This window comes from Lissotriton vulgaris, chromosome 5 (assembly GCF_964263255.1).
Source record: "Lissotriton vulgaris chromosome 5, aLisVul1.2, whole genome shotgun sequence".
Lineage (NCBI taxonomy): Eukaryota > Metazoa > Chordata > Amphibia > Caudata > Salamandridae > Lissotriton > Lissotriton vulgaris.
The window spans coordinates 422,828,834-422,855,454 of NC_141693.1; the positions used below are offsets into that span (position 1 = coordinate 422,828,834).

The window sequence follows — 26,621 nt, forward strand, 5'->3', positions numbered from 1 at the left end:
CAGATTCTAATTCCTGCATACTACTTGCCCTCTCACACTCATTTAAGACACAATGACGGCTCGCCTATAGGAGTATAATGGGCATTGCCCCTCTGATCCCACTACAAGCTGCTAGAAACAGAACATAGTAAATGAATTTATATTTTTATTCTAGTTTCATTCCGTTCTGATAATCAGTCTGACATACAGCTGCTAAGTGGGCGTGGCACAACATTGGCATGAAGAAAGAAATTTGGGAGAAATATTTGCACCATTTTTTCTTCTTGCATGAAAGGGATGGCACAAACAGGTTGGGCTCCAGTGTTAGCATCAGCCACATTAAATACAATTTTGAACCAGTGCAAAAAAAATCTACGATTTGCACTATTTGTACCTATTTCCTAATATGGAACACAGCAAATACATTTGCTCCACTAAATTAAATGGGGAAAAGGTGGAGAACAAATCAGTACACTACTTTTTTAAACAACAATTATAGTCAAAATTGTGCAAAATATATGCACCAATTTTGCCCCATGAAAATCATTCAAGAAGGTCCTGTCATCAGATTACTGAGGACCCAAGTCCTGGAAATTTTAATTTTGTGTAAAAACTTATTTGTAAACCTATAACTTATATTCAAATTCTGCTCCAAAATGCTTTAAAATGCATCATTTTAAACACTATATATCTGAAAATATTCATGGGGGACAAAATGAACTCTCCCCACGAACTCTATTTGCGTCATTTGGGCTCACTCGCTGTGTCCAAGTCACAAACAACCTTTTCACCCCACCACTTTTTAAAAGTCACCAGCCTCCACTGTTCAGACAGAAACTCTACAGGTCATGTCTGTCATGTACTGTACAAGTGCACAACAAACCACCCATCATCTTTTGAAGAGGCAAATTATAAGTAAAGAGATTTATCACATGCTACTGGTCTCGGGTGGGCTGCAATTTAGTACAGCACTGTTGGTCCCAGCTTCAGCCGCACCCGAGCACTTCAAAGGTCTTTATAAGACCTGACCATGTGCATGTTAATGAGGCTTTGATGTTGCTTCACCCCTTCCAAGAGCCACTGCAGCTCCACTCTGACTATTGTTTAAAAGTTTCCGCCCCCGAAATTCTAGTTGCACCTCTGACTGTACTCAACACATTAACCGCACCTTGGTGGACATGTAAACATTAACAAAATAGGATTAGAACAAGAATGCCCCAAAATGTGGCTCTAGTTGCGCCTCTGACTGTACTCAACACATTAACCGCACCTTGGTGGACATGTAAACATTAACCAAATAGGATTAGAATAAAAATGTCTTTCCAAACACACACCATAGCGTACTACTCATGTAGGAAAGCGCGTCTCTGCCCCACAAAGGGGTAGTAAGCACCATATAAATGTTACAATACATAAAGTCTTACCACACCACCCCATAGTCAGAGACAGGTATGATATACCAACAAAGAGACAAAATCGACAAATACTACACTACAAATTACTGCAACAACCACAATGCACACGAATATCACAACACACTAACGTAAAGCGAAATACACCTAATTTACGGCAACAAAAGACCAGAAAAACTAGCCCAAGAAATGATAATGAAACTCTTGCATAACCAATGTTACACAACCAATGTTACAGAAGACACACAAATCAACATCATAGAAATAATTATAAAATGAACCAATCCCTATAGTTGAAATGACAATCACATCATTCAGACGTGCCTACCTGTAAGATACTTACATACCAACAAAGAGACAAAATCGACAAATACTACAAATTACTGCAACAACCACACTGCACACGAATATCACAACACACTAATGTAAAGCTAAATACACCAAATTTACGGCAAGAAAAGACCAGAAAAATTAGCCCAAGAAACGATAATCAAACTCTTGCATAACCAATGTTACACAACCTATGTAACAGGAGACACACAAATCAACATCATCACAAAAATAATTATAAAATGAACCAATCCCTATAGTTGAAATCACAATCACATCATTCAAACGTGCCTACCTGTCAGATACTTATATGAACCATCCGTAACTCTGCTAATGCCTGTCGTCCGATGTTAAATCTTTAAAAGGATACTATCTGTCTGTAGTTTCAGTACTTCCGGGTCGCAAAACACCCAATCCCCACACAGATCATAATCTGGAATTCGTCTACGAGTTGGATACACTCGTGATGTATAACGAGATGTACGATTGGAGAAGTGTCGGTAACTCAGCAAATCACACTGCCCCGCACACAGTTCCAACGCGCTCATTGGCTGTGGAATTCTCACGTGCCTCGGCGATATATTTATACACAATAGTGAAAAGTTTCTTAGCTACTGTACACGCAGTTTGGTGATTGGCGTTTGTCGGGCCGGGTTAGTTAGTTGGCCGAGGGATAGAGTCATCTTTAACAGCAGGGCGATGTTGCCTAGGCATGCCTTGCTGCTAACGACAAAGGTTCATGAAATGGGAGGTTAGACCTTAGTGATGGTGTCCCCGGTTGATCGAGGAAAGTATAGACGCTTCTTTCACGTTCTCCCCCAATCTGGCTGGCTCGTCGGCCTTACTGGTTACTGCTGGCAGACCCCCCAGGATATAGCGGCATGGATTAGCAAATTTAGCGGCACAAAAATGGAAATTTAGCGGCACAAATATGGAAATTTTGCGGCAATTTTGCGGCATTTTATGTGGCCATTTTTCCTACAACAAACACAGATATCTTAGTTTTTTTAGTTATTTAACAACATGAAGCTATGTATATTTGGTTTCTTTACAATGTAGACACTTTGGGGCAGATTTACAAGCCCCTTGCGCTGCTTTTACGCCACCGTTGCGTCACTTTTGTGACGCAGCGGCGGCGCAAAAGATGCACCATGGTGCGGGGTATTTACTACGTGACGCATCTCCCAGATGCGTCACGTTGCAAAGCCCTGCGCCAGAAGAGGCGTACCATTGCAGGTCAGTTTGTGTCTTGCAATAGCCTTAGAGCTTGGTGCCACTGTACCTGCTGCACTAATGATGGCTATACCTATCGCCCCTTTTATTAGTAAGCACGTTAAATAGTACAGTGTATTTTGAACACGACCTGATATCCCACCGGATGCCCGTTCGACAGACCTAACCACTAGAGAAAGAGCAGTCAAAACCGCCAAGTGGTCACTTGTTAAACAGTAGCGAACTGCATGTTGGTACTTGTAGTTTCGTTGCAAAATGTCAGCCTGCAAATCGTCTCCGATTTAAAAGCGGGGACTGGTTGAAGTTGACACCCATGACATGGGGCCACTTGACGCCCGTGTTAAATTTCTCGCCTCTAGGATTTTTCCCATGGCTCACTCCCAGGGGGAAATGGTCTGCAATAGGTGAGCTCAACCCTCTGACTTCATCCCTTGTCCAGCGCGCCTCTGCAGATACCCCGTCCCGTGTGCGCCTCAGCTCTCTCGGCTGAGTGGTTCTGTCTGTTTATCTTGAGGGACAGACATCTCTGCATGGCGCTCCGTCTCCAAGCCAGCGAATAGGGTGACCAACTGGCATTGGTGCAAATTCAGGACGGCGAGTGTAAAAATTCAGGACAAAGGGTCAAAATTCAGGACACAAATTCAGGACAGGAGCTCAAAATTCAGGACAAAACTTCAGGACAATAGGTATGTTTTACAGACACATCAGAGGTCGCGCAATAGTATATAAGTAAGCCCAGCCATTTCCAAACATATTCAACCGTTTGCAAACCTATCCATCATGTATCCTTCCATCTATCATTTCACTCATCCATCCCTTCATCCATCCCCTCATCCATCCTTTCACTCATCTCCATTATCCATCCACCCTTTCACCCTATCCATCTGTACACTTATCCATCCACTCTTCATCCCATCCATCCATTCACTCATCCATTCAGCCATTTACCCTTTCACCAATCCAGCCATCCTTTCACTTACTAATCCTTCCACCCATCCACTATTTTAGTCATCCATCCATCCTCCCTTTCTCTCTCCATCGACCCTTTCACTTAGCCATCCTTCCTTCCATCCTTTCACCCACCCATCATCCATCCATCCATCCATCTGTCCTTCCCCTCATCATCCATCCTTCCCCTCATCACCCATCCATCCTTTTCCCTCATCATCCATCCCTCCATCCTTTTCCCTCATCATCCATCCATCCATCTACCCACCCATTCTTCATCCATCCATCCTTCCCCTCATCATCCATCCATCCTTCCCCTCATCATCCATCCATCCTTTCACCCGCCCCCTCATCATCCATCCATTCCCTCATCATCCATCCATCCACCCTTCCCCTCATCATCCATCCTGTCACCCACCCCCTCATAAACCATCCATCCATCCATCCATCCATCCCCTCATCATCCATCCATCCTTTCACCCACCCATCCATCCATCCTTCCCCTCATCATCCATCCATCCTTCCCCTCATCATCCATCCATCCTTTCACCCGCCCCCTCATCATCCATCCATTCCCTCATCATCCATCCGTCCACCCTTCCCCTCATCATCCATCCTTTCACCCACCCCCTCATCAACCATCCATCCATCCATCCCCTCATCATCCATCCTTCCCCTCACCCATCCACCCATCCATCCTTCTCCTCATCCATCCATCCTTCCCCTCCATCCATCCATCCTTCCCCTCCATCCATCCATCTCCTCATCCATCATCCTTCCCCTCATCCATCTTTCCCCTCATCCATCATCCAGCTACCCTTCCACCCATACATCCAGCTATTTACATTTTCTCTCCATCCTTCCCCTCTCATCAATCCATCCATCCTCTCTCATTATCCATTTATTCAATCTTTCATTCATCCATTCACCCTTTCACTAATTCATCCAGCCATTCACCCATCCCTTCACTTACTTACTCGCCGACCTTTCCATATTAATTTTGAGCTGAGCCCTTTTGAGAAGAGGCCCATCAAGAACTTCACCCTCGCTGCAGGGGCCGTTCCAGGACTGGGACAGAAGCCACCCAGGGCGGAGACAGGATCCACCACAGGGGGGGGGACAAGAGCCATCACAGGTGTAGGTGGACTGGAGCCACAACATGGGGGGACAGGAGCCATCACAGGCGGGGGGTGGACTGGAGCCACCACATGAGGGGACAGGAGCCATCACTGAGGGGAGGACAGGAGCCATCACTGAGGGGAGGGCAGGAGCCATCACAGGAGAGGGAACAGGATCCACCAGGGTGGGCACAGGGGTGGGCATGCAGTATTCTAGTATCATCTTGGGCTCCTCGCCCCCTCCTGCACAAGACAACGAGAAGACAAGCTCTCTGTCCAAAATGCCATCCCCCACTGTGATGTACAGTACTTACAGGAGATACTCTAAGAGAACTGATTGAACTGATTGTCCTCCATACTCGGTTAATCAGTGTGGGTGCGATTGTGCCATTTCTGTATTTTCTTAAATTACAGACTGCATGTTTGAAGAACCGAGGTTTGCTTACAATTTAGTGACAGTAATTACGCTCTGTGAAGAGAACCACGTGCTGCCTCAGTGTAATCAGGGGTGTAATCTGTCCGAGTCTCGGATTTTTGGGGCCCTGGGTAGAAATTGAATGTGTGAGCCCCCCTCTAAATAGCAGAGACATGACACATTCAGGGCTGTTTGCATGTGAATAGATGTCGCAGCTCCTGAACCTGCAGCCCCTCCCTCTCAGTCACCTTCGAAGCACCTCTTAACATGTCACCAAGGGCTGGAGGTGTGAGGTTTGCCATCCCGCTGTGACGCTTCAATGCTGCTGAGTATCTGAGGAGCTTTGGTGCAGCATCGGAGACAGAGGCACAGGCGATAGCCACATAAAGCAGACCCCCCAGGATATAGCGAAAAATGCCGCGATTTCTACAAAAATATCGATTTCGCAGGCATTTTTGTAAAAATCGCGGCATTTTTTAAAAAGTGCCGATTTCGCGGCAAATCGCGATATCCTGGAGGGTCTGGCTGGAGGGCCGTCGCTTAGCTGCCAAGGTTCAAATTGCTATGTGTTACATGTTGATAATTTCAGTGTAATTATGAGTGACATTTCAATGGCTATGAGTGACACTTGTTCGTGAGCAAAACATAGCTGCCAAGTTTCATTTTCCTTATATGTGGCATTTTCATATTTTCCTTGTGATTGTGTGACATTTCAATACTGATGTGTGACGCGTCTCAATATATTTCTTTCCCCAACTGTTTGATCCAAAACCAATATAATAGTGAACTAATTCAAATTTTCTTTCATCCATATTAGCGTTGCACCTCATACTATAGAAATTGCGCTTTCACATCTGATGTTAGTGTGTGTTGGCTTTGTATACCATATTTTACAAAGCCTGTTATGCATTTCATGATGTTTCCACTTAACATATAAAATAAACATTTTCTAAAATTTAAAAAAACATGCCTACTTAAAATTTTTAGCAAACAAGGTAGACTGAGTGCTGAAACTTTTCAGACAATCACCCCCATTCACAGATCTGGGTTGAATTCTATTACAGGGCCGGAGGCTTCGGATTATGCTTTCTCTTTGTTATACTGAAACTTACAGCAGCCAATAAAAACGTTTTTAACATACATACAAAAACTAAATTTCCCAAAAGGCCATGGCACTTCAACAACAACTATAAGCCCTATAAATGAAGCTCTTAACATGAACATTTCCTCTTTCTTTGATGCTCAGCAGCCGAATTAAGTGCTTCTATATACTTATTCTTGTTGCAAAGTTTATGCTGTTTCTGTTTGATTATATTGTGCTTAGTGATTGATACATTACGTGTTGTGAAGTAAAGTTTGGTCACAAACTTAATTGCTTGTGTGCGCTGCGTCTCAACTGCAGTGCAAGGCAGCGCGAGTGCCAGCAGATATCACTGTGGTGATAGTGTCTCAGCGGCACTGCACGGGTGCTAGTAAATATTGCGGTTGTGGTCGGGTGGTGGCGAGCGCTAATGGGGTTGTTTCTGCTCGCCCTCACCAGAAGCCTAATTGCTTGCTCGCTGCTGTCCAGTTACCCGCACCACATAGTTGCGGTCTGCGGTGCATTCCCTGATGGAGCCCGCGTTTGTTTTGGAGTCAGATGTCGCATAGCCCAATTGGGATATGCAACGCCTAATAACAATTCCTCCTCGTTCCACAGCAATTTCAAAAGCGGAATAGCACACAGCTTGGTTTGTGGTTGCCTCTGTGTGCACGGACGCCTCTCCTTGGCTGCAGAATAAGGAAGGCCCAAGCCGGGTGCAGGCTGCTTACAAGGTTGGCTTCTAGATGCCCTCTGGTGGGCTGCAATAATATTGACTACAGCGGGGCTGAGGAGCAGTTGAATTAATTTGGCACTAAAGGTTGCAACCGCTTGACTAATTTCTTTGGATTTTTTGAACTTGGCTAAAATAATTGTCTAGATCACTGCAAATTAATTAGCGATGAAAGACTGGGCCTATTTCGAGGAAGAGCAAGGTCCTCTCCCCGAAGACAATCTGGATGATCCCAAGGTCGCATCAGTTCAAAAATCCGTCAATAAGGCGGTATAGGCAGTGGTTCCCCAGACGGTCAGCAAGGCGCTAGAAGCTGCCCTCAAGCCAATCACGGCGCAACTTGAAAGTTTTGTGAAAAGGCATGGGATGCATCCCCAAGAGTCGGTAGGACCAGCCGCAGCCACCTCGGGGGGAAAAGTTTCAGCTAAAGCCAAGCCCTCAAACTGGCCGCTTGCTCAGGCTCTTGGTAAGTTACCCCCACCCTCATCTGGGGATCATCAGTACTCTGTAACCCCAGACCCAATCCCATCATCCAAGAAAGCCCAGGACACTGACACTGGCACCGACACAGACTCTACGGGGCATACCGCATCCCCTAAGAAGAAGAAAGCTAAGAAGGCGCACTTAAATCTGCCGACTCCCTCCTTCTTCAAAGCAGCGACTCCGATTTTAACCCACAGGACATTGTCCACCCGAGATACCTGAACTGGGCCCGCCCCCGGAGGTAGTGGACTACTTACATCAAAATCTGAGGAGGAATTTTGACAAGGAGGTGCTTAGTAGATTGAGGTCCGAATGTCCTCGTCCGGACATCCCAGATAAGGTAGCAGAAATGCCGGACATCGACCCCAATATGTTAACCTTTTTAAAAAAGTTTGCAAAGGACCCAAAAAATGACATTGACTGTGCATGGCGTGGTTGCCAGGATAAACTCCTGGATGTCACTGGCCCCTTAGCGAATATCTTGGAAATGTCCAGACATCCTCGCAGGATGGACACAGCTCGCCATTTGTTTTCTGGGAAACGCGATCTGTGCCATTTCTGCAGAGAATAGGAAATCCCTTCTCATGAGGATGGACAACAACCTCACCGAGCTGGCTTCTGCAGAGGGAGGCAGCCTGGCGGCGGGACTACTTTTCGGCAACAGGTTCGTCAAAGACGTCTCCATGTACGTCGGGACATTCACCTCACTGGACCAGGCGCAATCAAATATTAAAAAGGTCTTCCAAGCTGGCCTTTTTGGCTGAGCGAGGCTAGGGCTGCTCACCAGGCTGCATACCATCAGTGCCCTCCCAGAGGAGGATACGGTCAGGTAGAGGAGAGTACTGGGACAGCACCAGAGGCGTTCTACCAGACAAGACAATTTAGTAATCTCCGGTACCACCATGGAGGACAGAGGGGAAACTTCCAACCACAGATTACATCATGTAAGAAAAATTACTCTATCTCTATGTCCTCTGGGGGGTCCCATTTGCCATTTTAGGGACAATTGGTCAGTCATTACTCGGGATGCTTGGGTTTTACAAACAGTGCAGGGGTGTCGCATAGAATTCTGTCAAACCCCTATGTAAAATGCTACTCCACTTCCTTTATCTTTTTCCCAACAAGACAACATTTTTATAGATCAAGAAGTAGGAGACTTGCTGAAGAAACGCGCAGTAGCTTATTGCAACGACAAACCCTAAGGGTTTCTGCAGCAACGTCTTCCTAGTTCTAAAGAGAGGCGGGGGCCACAGACTGGTTCTACACCTAAAGGATTTCAACCAGTTTGTCCTGTACAGGCATTTCAAAATTGAGGGGATACATGTACTAACAGACATTTTGAGGGAAGCGGACTGAATGGTCCGTCTAGACTTCAAGGACGCCTAAAAGTCCCAATCTTCCCCCTCACCAGCGTTTCTTGCAGTTCCAATGGCGAGGCAGACGCCTGGAATATTTGGTCCTGCCTTTCGGTCTTTCCTTGGCTCCTTGGTGTTTTACCAAGTTGATGAAGCCAATTACCTCACATCTTCAGGAGCAGGGTATTAGTCTAATAATTTATCTGGACGACATACTGATAATGGCTCCCTCCGTCTCCCTAGCAGTCCAACATCTGCAGACCATAATGCACCTGTTAAAAATTCTGGGTTTTGTGATAAACAAGACAAAATCAGTTCTGGTCCCAACCCAATCACTGCAGTTCTTAGGTTTTGTAATCAATTCTTTGACAACTCAACTCCTAAAGATATTTTGGGATTTATGGCCAACGCAGTTGCTGGAATTGAGACCAAATTAGCAGAACTAAATAATCTAATAATAAAAGCTCAAAAGACATCAGCGCCAAATTACATCGAGTGCTCATGTACCCCAATTATCAATAAGCTGGTAACTAAACCGGAGGTCATGAAAACAATCCTGGAGGACGTTAAAGAAAGTGTCTGCATTAGAAAAAAGGACACATGTAGGGAGGACGGTCTCCAAACTAACACTAGTGAAATTATACCAGTAGATAAACAAGAACAAGTGCGACAAAAACTGTGTACTGCTAACATATCAAATGGGATCATAAATCTGAATAAAAATCAAGAAATAAACACTAGGGGAGATGACAAAAAACTGCTGAACTCTTTATATGAATTGAATAGAGAAGGAGAAAAGGAAGAGGATATGGTAGCCTTTGAACCAACGAAAAGACAGAGAAAAAAGCTGTGTAAAGCGAGAAACAAGGCACTAAAGGAAACACTTTTCAATTGAATACTGAATTGGTCACATCTAACAAAGAAATAGGAACAATAGACACTAAATCGGACTCAGTGCCAACTAGGAATGAAGCAGGAATAAAACATACACAAACAAAACTAATAGATGGTAATACCAATGGAACAAATAAAAAAATAATAAAATATAACACCAACGGCAAAAAAACAACAAAAGGCTCAAAAACTACTGAGGGAGATAATAAATACTACGATATCTTCTTAAAACCAATAGTTTCCAGTAATAATCATAATCCGGTGCAAGTTATCAACAGTACACTAACTGATAACTCAGAGGAAAATAATCAAAGCATAGCTCAGGAAGATGGAGCAAAGCGAATAAATAATGGAAACGGATGTATAATAAAGGGGCCTATTTATTCCAATATCCGAAGTGACCCAACAAACGGTATGATCAAAGAAAAGTTGGCAGGGACTGCATCGGAACCCGGAATATCCTCACCAAACGAGAAGGACCAACACAATCAAATAACTCCAACAAAGCAAAGAGAAGGAGATAAAAAAGATCTGGTAAGCATCCTGAGGAACTGTAACCAAAACGCTGACCTGGAGGCAATGAATGAAATGGGGAAAAAGAGATTACAGCCAAAACCTTGGAATGAAAAAGAACCAACAGAGTATTTAATATACCCAAATATCCAAAATAATTTGGTAATTGAAAGAAGAGGTCAGAACAGGCAGATAACTTATATGGATTACAGAAGAAATGGAGCCACCAATGGTGAAAAAAACAGGTCTGCACAACTCGTCCTCACGCCACTTTATGAATCAAAAGGTCCACACGACATACTAAATAGAGGAAATATCCTCCGACTGCTGAAATCGATAACAGCGCTTGAAATGATAACCACAAAAGACATTTCATGTGTGGGCTTTCAGCCAAACCCTGAAGGAAGCCTGCCGCTAACGCTACTAACAGTCACCACAGGATCGTTAGCGGACCTAATCTTAAAAGAGCATGATACCTTTCTTGAATGGGGTATACAAATCAGTCACCCACTTCCAAAGGTCTATCCAATCCCACTTCTACACGAAGAACGTCAAACAAAAAAATTACAGTCTGAAAGAATCGAGAGTGTATTTTCTATTCTAAAAAATCCTCTTGGCAAAACAATCACCGAAGATAAAAGACCTCTGATTAGTCCAAAGAAAGACAATACTAATGAGGTAAACGAAAAATGGATTACAGCAGCCTTGCATGGTAACAAGGAACATTGACATGACTCGCTACTAATACCATTACAAGAACAGAGCATAGCACCCTTTATAATGAAAAAATGCTCATGGAACTTCAACAGGATTAATAGTAAGTTAAAAAACGCCAAAATAGAAGGTCTCTCGGACCAAAACCAACTTATATTATTGCAGGAAACATGGGCAATAGATCCGCCTATGTAAAAAAATTACAAGGGGTATTTTGTACCAGCAATTAAATACAAGAAGTTTGGCCGCCCGTGCGGAGGCCTAGCAATGTACATTCCTTTGGTATTAGATGCAAAACATGAGCAAATACAGACGAATAATCCAAAACTACTAGCAGTAAAATTACGATACAAAACTCGCAGAAGGGGGTCGTATAAAATCCTGATATTAGTCAACATCTACATACCACCGAAACAGAAATTAAAGAAAGAGATGACTGCCGCCATAAACAATTTACTTCTCGAACTAATCTTGGAAGAGCCGTTAGCGGACTGTATCGTATCAGGTGATTACAACACAAACTTGCTGACATCCTTTGTGCGGGACGACTTCGTCCAAACTCAAAACCAACAGTGGGAAATCCCGGATCAAATAATGGAACCTAGAACATCTAATAAACAAAATAGAATAGGGATAAACTTGGTAAAGAACTTGGAAGCACTCGGTTTCAGGGTACTAAATGGGAGATTCACAACGGACTCTCCACCGGCTAGCTCTTTCCATTCAACTAATGGTAAATCATGTATTGATTACACATTTACATCATTGTGTACTTTCAGCAGAGTGACTTCCTACTATCTAAAAAAAGTTTTGAACAGCGATCACAGCCAGCAAATCATTAAGATAAAGCTATTTTGCGCAGAATCTGAAAAGTACTCAATATTACAAGGCCAGATCAGTACCATAAATTACAAGAAACTTACTTGGAAACCTGAAAATATGGAGGAGACTATTGCAATGGCAAAAAAATCTAGCTGTGGAATGCTTTGATGAACAAACAAAGTACACTGCCCTAGACAGATGGGCTGAATTTACACAGAAAGTGGTGACATACAATAAAAAAAAATAACAGGTAAACAAAGGAAAAAGATTAAATTTCCGAAGATAAAAGAAACTAAGATCTATCTCCCATATGCTGTAAGGAAAACTAGAATCATGAGAAACAGGCTGAGGAAACAGCTAACCAAGACCCCACATAACGAGGAAATACTGGCATCATTAAAAACTACAAATAGCACCTTAAGGAAACTAATCTGGAATGAAAAAAATAAAGACAAACAAGACCTCTTGACAAAAATTTATCACGCAAGCACTTTAACAAACCCGCAGGAATTCTGGAGATTAATTAATGGACTAGCTAGACCAAATAAGGTTGCTATATGATCCAGTATATCTGAAGAAGAATGGGTGACGTTCCTTAAAAAACATCTAGATTCCAAATCCACAGCACCTAAACAACCTGCAATCAATCCGATGTATATAAAAGCTGATCAAGAAGGCGACTGTGATATCACAATAACTGAAACTCAAGTGGCTGGGCTAATTAAAAGACAGAAGGATGGGGCCCCTGGTCCGAACGGTATCCCATTTGCACTATATAAGGAAGCACCTGATTTCTGGTCCACTTATCTTACAAATGTTTTTAGAGAAGTAGCGGAGAGCGGCCAAATCCCTAAATCATGGAAAGGATCACTAATAACACCAATCCTAAAGAAAGGAAATTGGCAACTACTTGAAAACTATTGCCAAATTACATTGCAGGACACCGATGCAAAGTTGTTTGCCGGACTCCTACTGAAGAACTTAACGGAATGGGCAAAAGAGAAACAGGTACTGCCTGCGAATCAAACAGGCTTTATTAAGGGACTCGGTACATCTACGTTATGTTAAAAAATTTATGTTAAAAAATTTATACCGCGCACGTACACCGAGACGGTTTCTTGGCGCTCATAACAGACATAACAAACTGAGGCAAGGAGCATTACTCAAAGGCTAACTTAAAAAGGTGAGTTTTCAGGGTTTTACGAAACAATTCGTAGGTGGGGCAATGGCGAAAGGAAGAAGGGAGGGAATTCCAAAAAGTGGGACCTAAAAAAGAAAACCGGAGGCCGCCGTGTTTTTTTCGGCGGATCAGTGGAATGCAGAGAAGATTATCGGCAGAAGATCGAAGGTTGCGGGATGGGAGGTATCGCTTGAGTTTAGAAGAGATGAACTCAGGGGCGTGGTTGTGAAGGGATTTGAATAAGGTGCAACCGAGTTTAAAGGAGCACCGTTTGGCCACAGGGAGCCAATGAAGGCTCTTCAGAAGGGGGGAAACATGCTGGTGTTTGGGTTGACGAAACACCAGGCGAGCAGCCTGGTTCTGAATTAACTGGAGTTTTTGAAGCTGGTAGGCGGGGATCCCCGCATACAGGATGTTAGAGAAATCAACCCTGGAGATGACCAAGGCCAAGATGGTTAGAATGAGTGCCTCTCTGGTTAAGAATCTACAGATCTTGCGAATCCTGCGCAGCTGGAAAAAGCAGGATGATGTAACTGCAGAGATCTGAGGTTTCATAGATAGATCCTCCGAGATGATCACTCCTAGGCTTTTCACGGTACTGACCGGGCGAGGGGGGGCGCCAAGGGAAGGGGGCCAAAAGTTGTCATCCCAAGGGTTGGTGGGGCCGCCCACCAGGACGAGTTCCGTTTTGGACGGATTCAACTTGAGTTGGCTATGAGCCATCCAGTCAGAGATTAGTAGCATTGTGGTTTGGATGTTAAGACGGGAGGTGGGGGAAGTGTCCAGGGGGAAAATCAGTTGCAGATCGTCTGCATAGTTATATATGGTGGCTGGGGAGTGACGAAGGGATGCCAGAAGTGGTTGCATATATAAGTTAAAGAGAAGCGGGGAAAGGGCAGAGCCTTGGGGAACACCACAGGTGAGGGGGGTGAAAGGGGCGGAGAAAGTGGAGAGGTGGACAGCCTGAGAGCGGCCTTGCAAGAAGGATCGAACCCAATCAAGGGCGACCCCACGGATCCCGGCGTTGCTGACACGGTCGATCAAGATAGTGTGATCGACCGTGTCAAAAGCCGCCGACAGATCTAACAAGACAAGAGCCTGGGGGGTGTTATTGTCGGCACCGGTTCTGAGAGTGTCCATTACTGCCGCAATCACCATCTCTGTGGAATGTAGTGGGCGAAAGCCAGCCTGATGAGGGTCAAGGAAAGAGGAAGTTTCCATAAAGGAGCTGAGGCACTTGGTTACATATGTCTCCAAGATCTTTCCCAGAAAGGGGAGGAGAGAGATAGGTCTATAATTACTCATCACAATCTACAAATATTTTAATACTATCAATACTAAGAGATAAAGCAATTACATCTAAAGAACTGCTATATCTGTGTTTTGTAGACTTTAAGTCAGCTTTTGACTGTATTGACAGAGAACTTCTTTGGGAAAAGCTTAACAAACAAGGAATTCCGCATAATCTCTTACAATTGATCCGGCTCCTGCACACAGAAACTTGGGTAAAGGTAAGGTTAGGTGAGGGAAATACACTAACCAAAAAAATCCCGACATCGAGGGGCCTAAAACAAGGGTGCGTTCTGGCCCCTTTACCTTTTAACTTATTCTTAGCAGATCTTTCTACAGACCTAAATGAAATCAATGCACATTCCCCAAGGCTAGCAAACAATCTGATATCCAACCTATTATATGCCGACGATGTTGTACTTTTAAGCAAAAAGTCGGCATGCAACGATTAATCAATGGGATTTTTAGGTATTCACAGGAAAATGGCATGCAAATAAATGAAGCTAAGACCAAAGTAATGGTCATCTCAAAAAATGTTCATTTTAAATCCAAACATAAGTGGTTATTAAACGGGAAAAAATTGGAGCAAGTAGCAGATTATAAATACTTGGGAGTTACTTTTAATGACAAAGGCAACTTTCAGACACAAAAAACGGACATTATAAGAAAGGCAAACTCCCTAGTAGGGGCATTTAAAATCATTCAGAAATCAACGGGAGATTTGTCTTATCACCCTTTATTAAAAATTATTGCCGCAAAATTATTGCCTGCTCTAACCTATGGTAGTGAGGCACTCAATGGTCAGGATGCTGAGGTTATTAATATAGCTGTAGCTAAAACGTACAGATCCTTATTCTCGCTCCCGAAGAATGCCGCACAAGCCCAGGTGAGACTTGAGTTTGGGCTAAACAATTAATGCTATGCAAGGAAAGGGCACATACTAAAAGTATGGAACAGAATAAAAAACGACAAGGATAATGAAATGTCCCGCTTATTGTGGCAGGAAGTGAACAACAAAACAAACACAAATGTCAGCTCCTGCTTAAACAGCGCTATTGCAGAATTTGGTATAACACCAATCTGGGAAACCACAATTACGTCGGAGAGCTTAAAAAAAACAATAAACACACTCACTAACTACCTCTCCATGATTATGGATAAAGATACTCTGGTCAAACGTAGCCGCGCATGGTCAATTGTCTCTGGATATAAGAAAAAAAAGGTTCAAACCTATCTAGAAACTGCATGGTCTAAGAAAAATAAACACATTTTTATTAATGCCAGATTTGGCTTCTATCCAGCCATATGCCACTTACCACCATGGAAGAGATCACAAGGAAATAACATATGCAGGCTTTGTAACCTAGGAGAAGAAAACATCTTACACCTATTGTGTCTTTGCCCTGGTCTGGAAATTGAAAGAAAAACTACAGTTAAAAGAATGTTTAACATGCGTAGTGTAAGGACATGTAGACAGGCACTGATCGCAAGTCTTAACCCAGAAGATTTGCCGATGAGTTCTGCGCTTGTTAAATTCCTTCGTGCGGTACAGAAGAAATTGGATGTTTTTGATTGACCAAACAACAGTCTACGTGAATATGGACTTTATACAAAGCAGCTCTTTTCCTTTTTAATGTGTATAATATATATTTAACTTTTGAAAACTGATTGAAAATCCAATTGTTTTATAATTTTAATTTGGTAAAGTTTTATCTGCCTTTTTGTAAGATTTTAATTAATCAAACAAATAAATAAATATGAAAACTCCTGTTGCCCAAAACCAAATTGAGGGATCAGAAGAAGGAATTGAAGACGACTCTAGCCAAAAAGGTCATGTCCCTAAGTGTGATTGCGCGTTTCGTGGGCCTTCTAGCCTCATCAATACTAGCAATCTTTCCGGGCCTGTTACATAACCAGGCCCTTCAACGTCTGAAAATCCAACACCTGTAGAAGGATCTTTCATAGTCAGACCAAGTTCCCCTCACAGGCTAAGTCCGGGAAGAAATCAGATGATGGCTAGCCCACGTGGATGCGTTGAATGGCCGAGCAATTTTTGGTTCTCGCCCGGAGGTAGTCATAGATTCTGATGCCAGTGGTCGGGTTGGGGAGCACAATGCAGGGAGATTGCCGCCGGGGCAGATCGTCTCTCCAGGAGTTAACTTTACACATCAACTGATTCAATCTCCTGGCTGGATCATTTGCGATGCGCACTCTCACGCCCAGGAAGGTATCTTGTTGCATTCTCCTGAGGATGGACAACATCTCTGTGGTGAGATGTATAAACAAGCTGGAAGGGACAAGATCTTTTTTCAATATAGTTGGAACTGAACTGGGGTGGCGAAGTGAGCATAAGAACGATAATGGATTCAACTCAGTTCTGTAACGGGGGTGAGTGTCTGAAAAGTTTCAGCACTCCGTCCATCATCTCCTTGTAATTGCTTTGTTTGTCCCAAGTTGCCAGGGTATGCCCAGACATGGGTTCCCTGCTCACTTTGCCACTGGATTCAAGCTCGCCTGGCTGATGAAGGGTATGACCTGAAACTAGTCCTAGGATGCTTATTTCCGGTCCAGGGAAGACCTGGCCTGGCAGATCGGGCTGGACAGTTCCCATGAGGGACAGGGTCAAGACTGATTTGCATATGGCTGGGTCTGAACTGGGGTGGTGAAGTGAGCTAAAGAATGATGATGGATTCAACCCAGATCTGTGACTGGGGTGAGTGTCTGAACAGTTTAGGCGCTCAGTCCATCATCTCCTTGTGTTTGCTTTGTTTGCCCTTAGTTGGGAGGGTATGCCCAGACATAGCTCCCTTGCTCACTTCGCCACTGGATTCAAGCTAACCTGGCTGATGAAGGGTGTTACCCCAAAACTGGTTCCTGGATGCTTGTTTCCAGTCCAGGGAACATTTGGCTTGGCAGTTCTGGCTGGACTGTTCCCATGAGTGACAGGGTCAAGACTGATTTGTATATGGCTAGGTCTGAACTGGGGTGGCGAAGTGAGCTAAAGAATGACAATAGGTTTAACCCAGATCTGTGACTGGGGGTGAGTGTCTGAAAAGTTTCAGGATGCCGTCCATCATCTCCTTGTGTTTGCTTTGTTCTCCCTAATTTGGCAGGGTATACCCAGACATGGGTCCCTTGCTCACTTCGCCACTGGATTCAAGCTGTCCTGCCTGATGAAAGGTGTTACTCCGAAACCGGTCAGAGGATGCTTGTTTCCAGTCCAGGGACGACCTGGCTTGGCAGTTCGGGCTGGACTATTCCCATGAGGGATAGTGTCAAGACTGAATTACAGAGATACTTTGACGGCAGACATCTGTTTCTGCACCTCACATCAGTTTCAATTGTATCAGGTCCTTTGCGCAACAAGCCCTTGCACCAGCCGTCAGGTGATGCCTCTGTAAATCAGATCCTAAGACGTGGGTCCCCTGCTCACTTCGCCACTGGATTCAAATTAGCCTGGCTGATGAAGGGTGTTACCCCGAAACCGGTCCCAGGAAGCTTGTTTCGGATCCAGGGAAGACCTGGCTTGGCAGTTTGGGCTGGACTGTTCCCATGAGAGACAGGGTCAAGACTAATTTCCATGTGGCTGGGTCTGAACTGGGGTGGTGAAGTGAAATAAAAATGATGATGGATTCATTCCAGATCTGAGACTGGGGGTGAGTGTCTGAAAAGTTTCAGCGCTTCGTCCATCATCTCCTTGTGTTTGCTTTGTTCGTCTTAAGTTGGCAGGGTATGCCCAGACGTGGGTCCCTTGCTCACATTGCCACTGGATTCAAGCTAACCTGGCTGAGGAAGGGTGTTACCCCAAAACCGGTCCCAGGATCCTTGTTTCCGGTCCATGGAAGACCTGGCTTGGCAGCTCTGGCTGGTCTGTTCCCATGAGGCACAGGGTCAAGACTGATTTGCAAATTACTGGGTCTGAACTGGGGTGGCGAAGTGAACTAAAGAATGATGATGGGTTCAACCCAGATCTGTGACTGGGTGTGAGTATCTGACAGGTTTCAGCACTCCGCCAATCATCTTGTGTTTGCTTTGTTTGCCCTTAGTTGGCAGGGTATGCCTAGACGTGGGTCCCTTGCTCACTTCGCCACTGGATTCAAGCTAGCCTGGCTGATGAAGGGTGTTACCCCGAAACCGGGCCCAGGATGCTTATTTCCGGTCCAGGGAAGACCTTCTTAGCAGATTGGGCTGGACTGTTCCCATGAGGGACAAGGTCAAGACACTATATTTACACCTGACCAGAACTTTGTCGGGAATATTGCTGCTTTTTTCCAGAACAAAGTACAGGCAGTATATGATGATCTCAGCACTGTAGCTACCAACTCCAATACTGACCTTAACATCTCTGTCACTTTCACTCAGGTCCTGGCAGCGGACACTAGGAAATCATCACCATCTACTTTCCCTGCCTACCCAAGTTTCCCATGTTAAAGGAGTCGGAGGTCGGGGACCTTCTCCTACAGATGAAATCAGGATCTCCATTGGATCCATGCCCTCCGCACATACTGCACTCTATTCCACTAGCCATAACTGGAGTTTTGTCCTCCCTACTAAACAAGGCTATCTGCTCGAGCTCTTTCCCTTCAATCTGGAAGAAAGCCTGCATCCGCCCGATTCTTAAGAAAGAATCACTCAATCCCTCCGAAACTAAAAACTATCGGCCCATTTGCTGTCTGCCTCTACCAGCTAAAATCCTCGAGAAAGCCATGAACTTAGAACTGATGACTTTTCTAACGAAGAATAACCTTCTTGACTCTACACAACATGGCTTTCGAGCATGCCATTCAACTGAGTCAGCTCTCATCATGGCAACAGAGGATATCAGAAAGACTATGGATGACGGTGGAAGAACGGCCCTCATATTACTTGACTTAACCGCGGCGTTCGGCACCGTCAACCACTTGGTCCTACTGAGCCGACTGGAAAATCTGGGTATCTCTGATGCCGCTCTGGACCTCTAGCATCATTCCTGACAGGCAGAATCCAACAGGTTTACTGGGATGGACTTAAATCAGAGGAATTCACTCTTCCTGGAGGAGTCCCACAAGGGTCAGCGTTATCACCAACCTTGTTCAATCTATATGTCACCCCCTTGGCGGATCTGATAAAATCTCATGGCCGGAGATTAGTGTCTTATGCAGACGACACACAAATCATAGTGTCTGTCTCCGATTCTATTGAAGCAACTGCAGGGCGTTTCAGGAATTGCCTTCTCAGTGTGAAAAACTGGATGAGCCAAAACTTTCTCAAAATAAATACTGAGAAGACTGAAGTCATAGAATTCGGTCAGAAGCCCTCGATATGGAGTCAGCTATGGTGGCCCCCGGAAGCCGGCTGTTGTCCAACTCCAGCCGAGAAGGTCAGAAACCTTGGATTTCTATTGGACAAAAGCCTCTCCTGCACGGCGCAGGTTAATCAAGTCACCTCTGCCTGTTTTCATACGATGAAGGTACTTGGAAAGATCTTGCCCTACATCCCACCCACCTTAAAAAAGACTGTTATTGCCGCCCTGGTAATGTCTCGGGTTGACTATTGCAACTCTCTCTATCTTGGTATGGGAGAGAAGCAATTGATCAAGCTGCAGGCTATCCAGAACGTGGCCGCCAGGGTTTTTTTTAACCTGCCAAAGCGTCATCCCACCTCCCGTGCCATTCGAGAGCTACACTGGCTGCCAATTTAGCGCAGAGTTCAGTTTAAGGCCCTCTGCCTGGCCCACAAAGCCGTTCACGGAAATGGATCGGATGACCTGGCCAAACTCCTCCCGCGATATGTGCCCAACCGAACTCTAAGATCGGCCAATCAAGACCTGGTCTGTGTGCCTAGAATTCTGAGAGTGCGTTGGGGTGGAAAATCCTTTTCTAATCAGGCTTCCAAACTTTGGAACTCACTGCCTGCTGAACTTCGATCACAGTACTAGGAGGAAGGGGTCCCAGTGTGGATGAAGAACAATATATACAATTCAAAATAATTAATCATCAAAACAAACAATTAATCCACAATGTTTTAATTCACAGAGGGATGGGGTGTAATCAATATACACAACAAATAATCGATAGTATCAACGGTTAAACAGTGCCCCGGGGAGGGAGGGAGGTGGTGATCAAGTGAGGATGAGGAGGTGGTAGGTATATTTGACGGTAAAATCGTTCAATTAAGCAAAACAGTATTGGCAGTCAATTACGCAACCAAAAAAGCCAACGTATTAGGCACTTATTCTTGGGTGAACATACTTTACAAAATACAATTAATGTAAAAATAATGGCGTGAAGTTGAAACCAAAGGAACAGTTGTCGACGTTTCGACCCTCTTATCCATGCAGGGAATGATTGCACCCATGCTGCGGGGTCTTCATCAGGACCTAATTAAAATGGGTACAAGGGAAATTGGTTATTAAAAGGGTATTATTCCAGCCTTACGAGTAATCACATCGGTAGACATATGTTACTAGGGAAAACGTCGTTGGATAGGTAAATAATCACTAATCTGGGAAATTATAACTCAATAGAGATATAGTCGATACGATCATAACATCTTCCTATTAATTAAGGGTATCAATGATAACCTGAATATCTTAATGAGTTGGTTTATTAATCAAAAAAGGGGGGGGGGGGAAATCGGAGAAAAGCTGCCGATTCTGGTACACTTAGAAACCGACCCGAGCGTAAGGGTCAGAAAACTGGCACGTTAGATGGGGGAAACACTGGGTCAAAGGTAGAGCAAACAATTGGGTAATATGGCAAAAATACCTGGAATTAGTCAAGGTTGAGCTCGATATACATAGTTCTGTAGAAAGCAATGTTCATAAGGGAAGTATCTGTAACAGAACATATACATTACAAAATTGCGTGCAGCCAGAACAACATGGTCTGTAGCCATGGCTAAAGGAGGAGCAAGCTGACCTCTGGGTAAGTGTCGTCGATTTAGTGGTATAATTAACGGCGTCCCTGTGAGAGGACCGCGCCTGAATATGGATTAGGCAGATAGGTAAACATCACAGCGTGCCCGGTTGGGAACAGTTACATTCAGGTCAAGGTAGTAATTCTAAAAGCAAGAGCTTACCGATAGACAATGGACAATGGATCACAAGCCTCCAAACTGAGGTTCAGAAAATCCCTGAAAACATGGCTGTTTTCCCCACCCTGATTTGCCTCACATCGCCTTCTAATCTACAGCGCCAAGACGCCACGGCATTCGAGCGCTTAGTAAAAATTTCAGTCAGTCAAGACTGATTTTAATATGGCTGGGTCTGAACTGGGGTGGTGAAGTGAGCTAAAAAACGATGATGGGTTCATTCCAGATCTGTGACTGGGGGCGAGAGTCTGAAAAGTTTCAGCTCTCTGTCCATCATCTCCTTGTGTTTGCCTTGTTCGCCCTAAGTTGGCAGGGTATGCCCAGATGTGGGTCCCATGCTCAATTCGCCACTGGATTCAAGCTAGCCTTGCTGATGAAGGGTGTTTTCCCCGGAACCCGTCTCAGAATCCTTGTTTTTGGTCCAGGGAAGACCTGGCTTGGCAGTTTGTGCTGGACTGTTCCCATGAGGGACAGGGTCAAGACTGATTTCATATGGCTGGGTCTGAACTGGGGTGGGGTAGTGTGCTAAAAAAATGATGATGGATTCCTTCCAGATCTGTGACTGGGAGTGAGTGTCTGAAAAGTTTCAGCGCTCCGTCCATCATCTCTTTGTGTTTGCTTTGTTCACCCTAAATTGACAGGGTATGCCCAGCCGTGTGTCCCTTGCTCACTTCAATGGATTCAAGCTAGCCTGGCCGATGAAGGTTGTTACTCTGAAACCGGTCCCAGGATCCTTCTTTCTGGTCCAGGGTAGACCTGGCTTGGCACTTTGGGCTGGACTGCTCTCAGTACGAACAGACAGGGTCAAGTCCAATTTGCATATGGCTGGGTCTGAACTGGGGTAGCTAAGTGAGCTAAAGAATGATGATGGATTTAACCCAGATCTGTGACGGGATGAGTGTCTGAAACGTTTCAGTGCTTTGTCCATCATCTCCTTGTGTTTGCTTTGTTTGCTCTAAGTTGGCAGAATATGCCCAGACGTGGGTCCCTTGCTTACTTCGCCACTGAATTCTGTAGGAAAGTAGGATCTGCTTCTTATGGTTACCCCCACTTTTTGCTTGATGTCCACTGTTTTTCACTAGTCTGACTGGGATCTTGTTAATCTGGACCCCAGTCTATCTGCTTTCTCCCTTAAATTGACATACATGTACTTTGGTGCACTCCAGATTGGATACTGGAGCACCCTTATCAGTCCCTAGTATATGTTACACATGTACCCAGGACATAGGTAACCCAGAGGCCTCCCATGGGCTGAAGCATGTATAATGCCATCCATGAGAGGCCAGGCAAAATGGAACTCGAGGTCTGCTACTGCAGCCTGGGAAAGTTGGTGCTTGCACCACTTACTTTAGATATAGTTTAGTTTAGTTTAGTTCATGGGTTTATACAGCGCGTGAATCAAACCCCTAAAGGGTATCTCGGCACTTGTGGATTTGCAGAAGAAGATAAGGGTGGACTGGTCTAATAGAGGGCAGTTTTCAAGGCCTTTCTAAATTTCAGGTGGTCTGGGCATTGTCTTAAGACAGTTGGAAGTTGGTTCCATGTCAGTGGTGCCTGATATGAAAAGGCCTTGCCTCCTGTTCGTGCTTTTTTGATCCTTGAGCAGAAATTTTGAGCCAGATCGTAGGTCCCTTTGGGAAATGTACTGATGATGCCTCTCCGCCAAGTAGGAGGGTCCATTACCGCATATTGCCTTGTGTGTGTTAGGCAACAGATCTTAAACTTCACACGTTTCCTCACTGGCAGCCAGTGAAGTTGGTGTAGAAGAGGGAGTGATGCCGATCTGTGGGGGGCGTTTAAACCAGACGTGCTGCGGTATTTTGTACCATGTGAAGGGGATTGAGGGAGGACTTGGCAGTGATCAGTAAAGCGTTGCAATAATCTAATTTACTATATCTATTTGTCACCACGCTTAAAACGTATAAGTCACCCGTATAGCAGGCCTTAACAATCCTGAAGGCAGGGTGCTGGGTTTAATGTGAGAGGGTACCCATGCATGAGCAGAGCCTCTCTGCAGCCTTCGGAGACCATTCCCTTGGGTTGTCTGTGACTCAGCCAGACATATAGGTAGAGGTGCATTACAACCTCGTGGTAAATGCTATCTCGAAAACGGCTGCATAGAAACATATTGTGTTTGGTAACAAACACCTTGGAATCATAACTCCACACCAGTAACTGGTGTTCGAGGTATGATTCCACCCTTAGGAAGCGAGCTGCGTGGGGTCACTGGTCTATCCGGTGCCAGCCTTCTTTACCCGGACATTGCAAAAAACACAGTTGATGGACAGAATGCAGAACAATGTCTTACATTCACCCCAGTACAAAGATCTGGGCCTAAATCCATTGTTTTTTTGCACTCCACACCACCCTAGGTCAGACAATGGCTATATGCAAATCAGCCTTGACCCTGTGCTTCATGGGAACAGTCCAGCCCGAACTACCAAGCCATGTCTTTCCTAGACCGGAATCAAGCATCCAAGGACCGGTTTCTGGCTATCAGCCTTCTTCAGCCTGGATAGCTTGACTCCAGTGATGTGGAGAGCCTGGGACTCACGTCTGAGCATACCCAGCCCACTCGGGGTGAAAATTGCAAAAAACACAGTTGATGGACAGAATGCAGAAAAATGTCTTACATTCACCCCAGTAAAAAGATCTCGGCCTAAATCCATTGTTTTTTTGCACTCCACACCACCCTAGGTCAGACAATGGCTATATGCAAATCAGCCTGACCCTGTGCCTCATGGGAACAGTCCAGCCCGAACTACCAAGCCATGTCTTTCCTAGACCGGAATCAAGCATCCAAGGACCGGTTTCTGGCTATCAGCCTTCTTCAGCCTGGATAGCTTGACTCCAGTGATGTGGAGAGCCTGGGACTCACGTCTGAGCATACCCAGCCCACTCGGGGTGAAAACTGCAAAAAACACAGTAGATGGACAGAATGCAGAACAATGTCTTACATTCACCCCAGTACAAATATCTGGGCCTAAATCCATCGTTTTTAGCACTCCACACCACCCTAGGTCAGACAATGGCTATATGCAAATCAGCCTTGACCCTGTGCCTCATGGGAACAGTCCAGCCCGAACTACCAAGCCATGTCTTTCCTAGACCGGAATCAAGCATCCAAGGACTGGTTTCTGGCTATCAGCCTGGATAGCTTGACTCCAGTGATGTGGAGAGCCTAGGACTCACGGCTGAGCATACCCAGCCCACTCGGGGTGAAAATTGCAAAAAACACAGTTGATGGACAGAATGCAGAACAATGTCTTACATTCACCCCAGTACAAAGATCTGGGCCTAAATCCATCGTTTTTTTGCACTCCACACCACCCTAGGTCAGACAATGGCTATATGCAAATCAGCCTTGACCCTGTGCCTCATGGGAACAGTCCAGTCCGAACTACCAAGCCATGTCTTTCCTAGACCGGAATCAAGCATTCAAGGACTGGTTTCTGGCTATCAGCCTTCTTCAGCCTGGATAGCTTGACTCCAGTGATGTGGAAAGCCTGGGACTCACGTCTGAGCATACCCAGCCCACTCGGGGTGAAAATTGCAAAAAACACAGTTGATGGACAGAATGCAGAACAATGTCTTACATTCACCCCAGTACAAAGATCTGGGCCTAAATCCCTCGTTTTTTTGCACTCCACACCACCCTAGGTCAGACAATGGCTATATGCAAATCAGCCTTGACCCTGTGCCTCATGGGAACAGTCCAGCCCGAACTACCAAGCCATGTCTTTCCTAGACCGGAATCAAGCATCCAAGGACCGGTTTCTGGCTATCAGCCTTCTTCAGCCTGGATAGCTTGACTCCAGTGATGTGGAGAGCCTGGGACTCACGTCTGAGCATACCCAGCCCACTCGGGGTGAAAATTGCAAAAAACACAGTTGATGGACAGAATGCAGAACAATGTCTTACATTCACCCCAGTACAAAGATCTGGGCCTAAATCCATCGTTTTTTTGCACTCCACACCACCCTAGGTCAGACAATGGCTATATGCAAATCAGCCTTGACCCTGTGCCTCATGGGAACAGTCCAGCCCGAACTACCAAGCCATGTCTTTCCTAGACCGGAATCAAGCATCCAAGAACCGGTTTCTGGCTATCAGCCTTCTTCAGCCTGAATAGCTTGACTCCAGAGATGTGGAGAGCCTGGGACTCACGTCTGAGCATACCCAGCCCACTCGGGGTGAAAATTGCAAAAAAACACAGTTGATGGACAGAATGCAGAACAATATCTTACATTCACCCCAGTACAAAGATCTGGGCCTAAATCCATCGTGTTTTTGCCTGGACTGCACAAAATGGATGCTGCCGACCAGAGACACATGTGTGCCCTCCTGCTGCTGAGCCAAGCTTGAGCAGAGGAAGACAGCACAATAGGCATCCTGTCACAGGGAGGTGTGACCACCTCCCAGACGGGATTTAGTGTATTGGGGCTGGGTGGGTGCCCTCTGAGAGTGCCTGAAAGTCTGCACTTGGGCCACATTTGGTGTCCCTGTGCATAGTCCAGCTCAAACCAGTTCTGGGACCCACTGGCTTCTGCTCTGGTGCAAAACTGGACAAAGGAAATGGGTGTGGCCACCCCTCTGTCCTGCCCCTCCCCTAGGAAGGTCCCCTGAATCTGTCCAACCCTCTTCTGTGGGTACAAAAGGACTTACCTCGCTGTAAGACTTTAGATTTTATGTGGACAAGATTCTACAAGAAGAAACCACTGACCTTCGGCCGTCTGGACACGCTGGACCTCGACTGGGCTCAACTTCGTCCCCCTTTCTGTCCGAAGCTTAGTTTGCGCCTTTGCTCCATACAGGCTCCATGCTAGACCTGTGGTGCACTTAAGACAACCGAATAATCAACTTTGGAGTGAAGGAGTCACTCCTGTGCATTCGCAGGCACCGAACCGCAACTGACTGATCTGCTGGTCCTGAGTTCTTGCGGACTCCGAAGCTTTCAGCAACACAGGAGGAGGGTTTCCAAAAATCCCTGAGGTCCATCTGCACTCTCACCGAGTTTGAGGCCAATATCCTTCTTGGGGATTGCATAATC

The 26,621-nt window shown here is 45.2% G+C and overlaps 1 protein-coding gene across 1 annotated transcript in view; it reads right to left on the minus strand.

The window, feature by feature from the left end:
* ERCC6 (ERCC excision repair 6, chromatin remodeling factor) overlaps positions 1 to 2,166 on the minus strand; it is a 201,916-nt gene extending 199,750 nt beyond the window's left edge. The window contains exon 1 of the mRNA XM_086921802.1: positions 2,017 to 2,166. The gene's annotated coding sequence lies outside the window, so the exon portion shown is untranslated. The remainder of the gene's footprint in view (positions 1 to 2,016) is intronic.
* Positions 2,167 to 26,621: the final 24,455 nt, after the last annotated feature.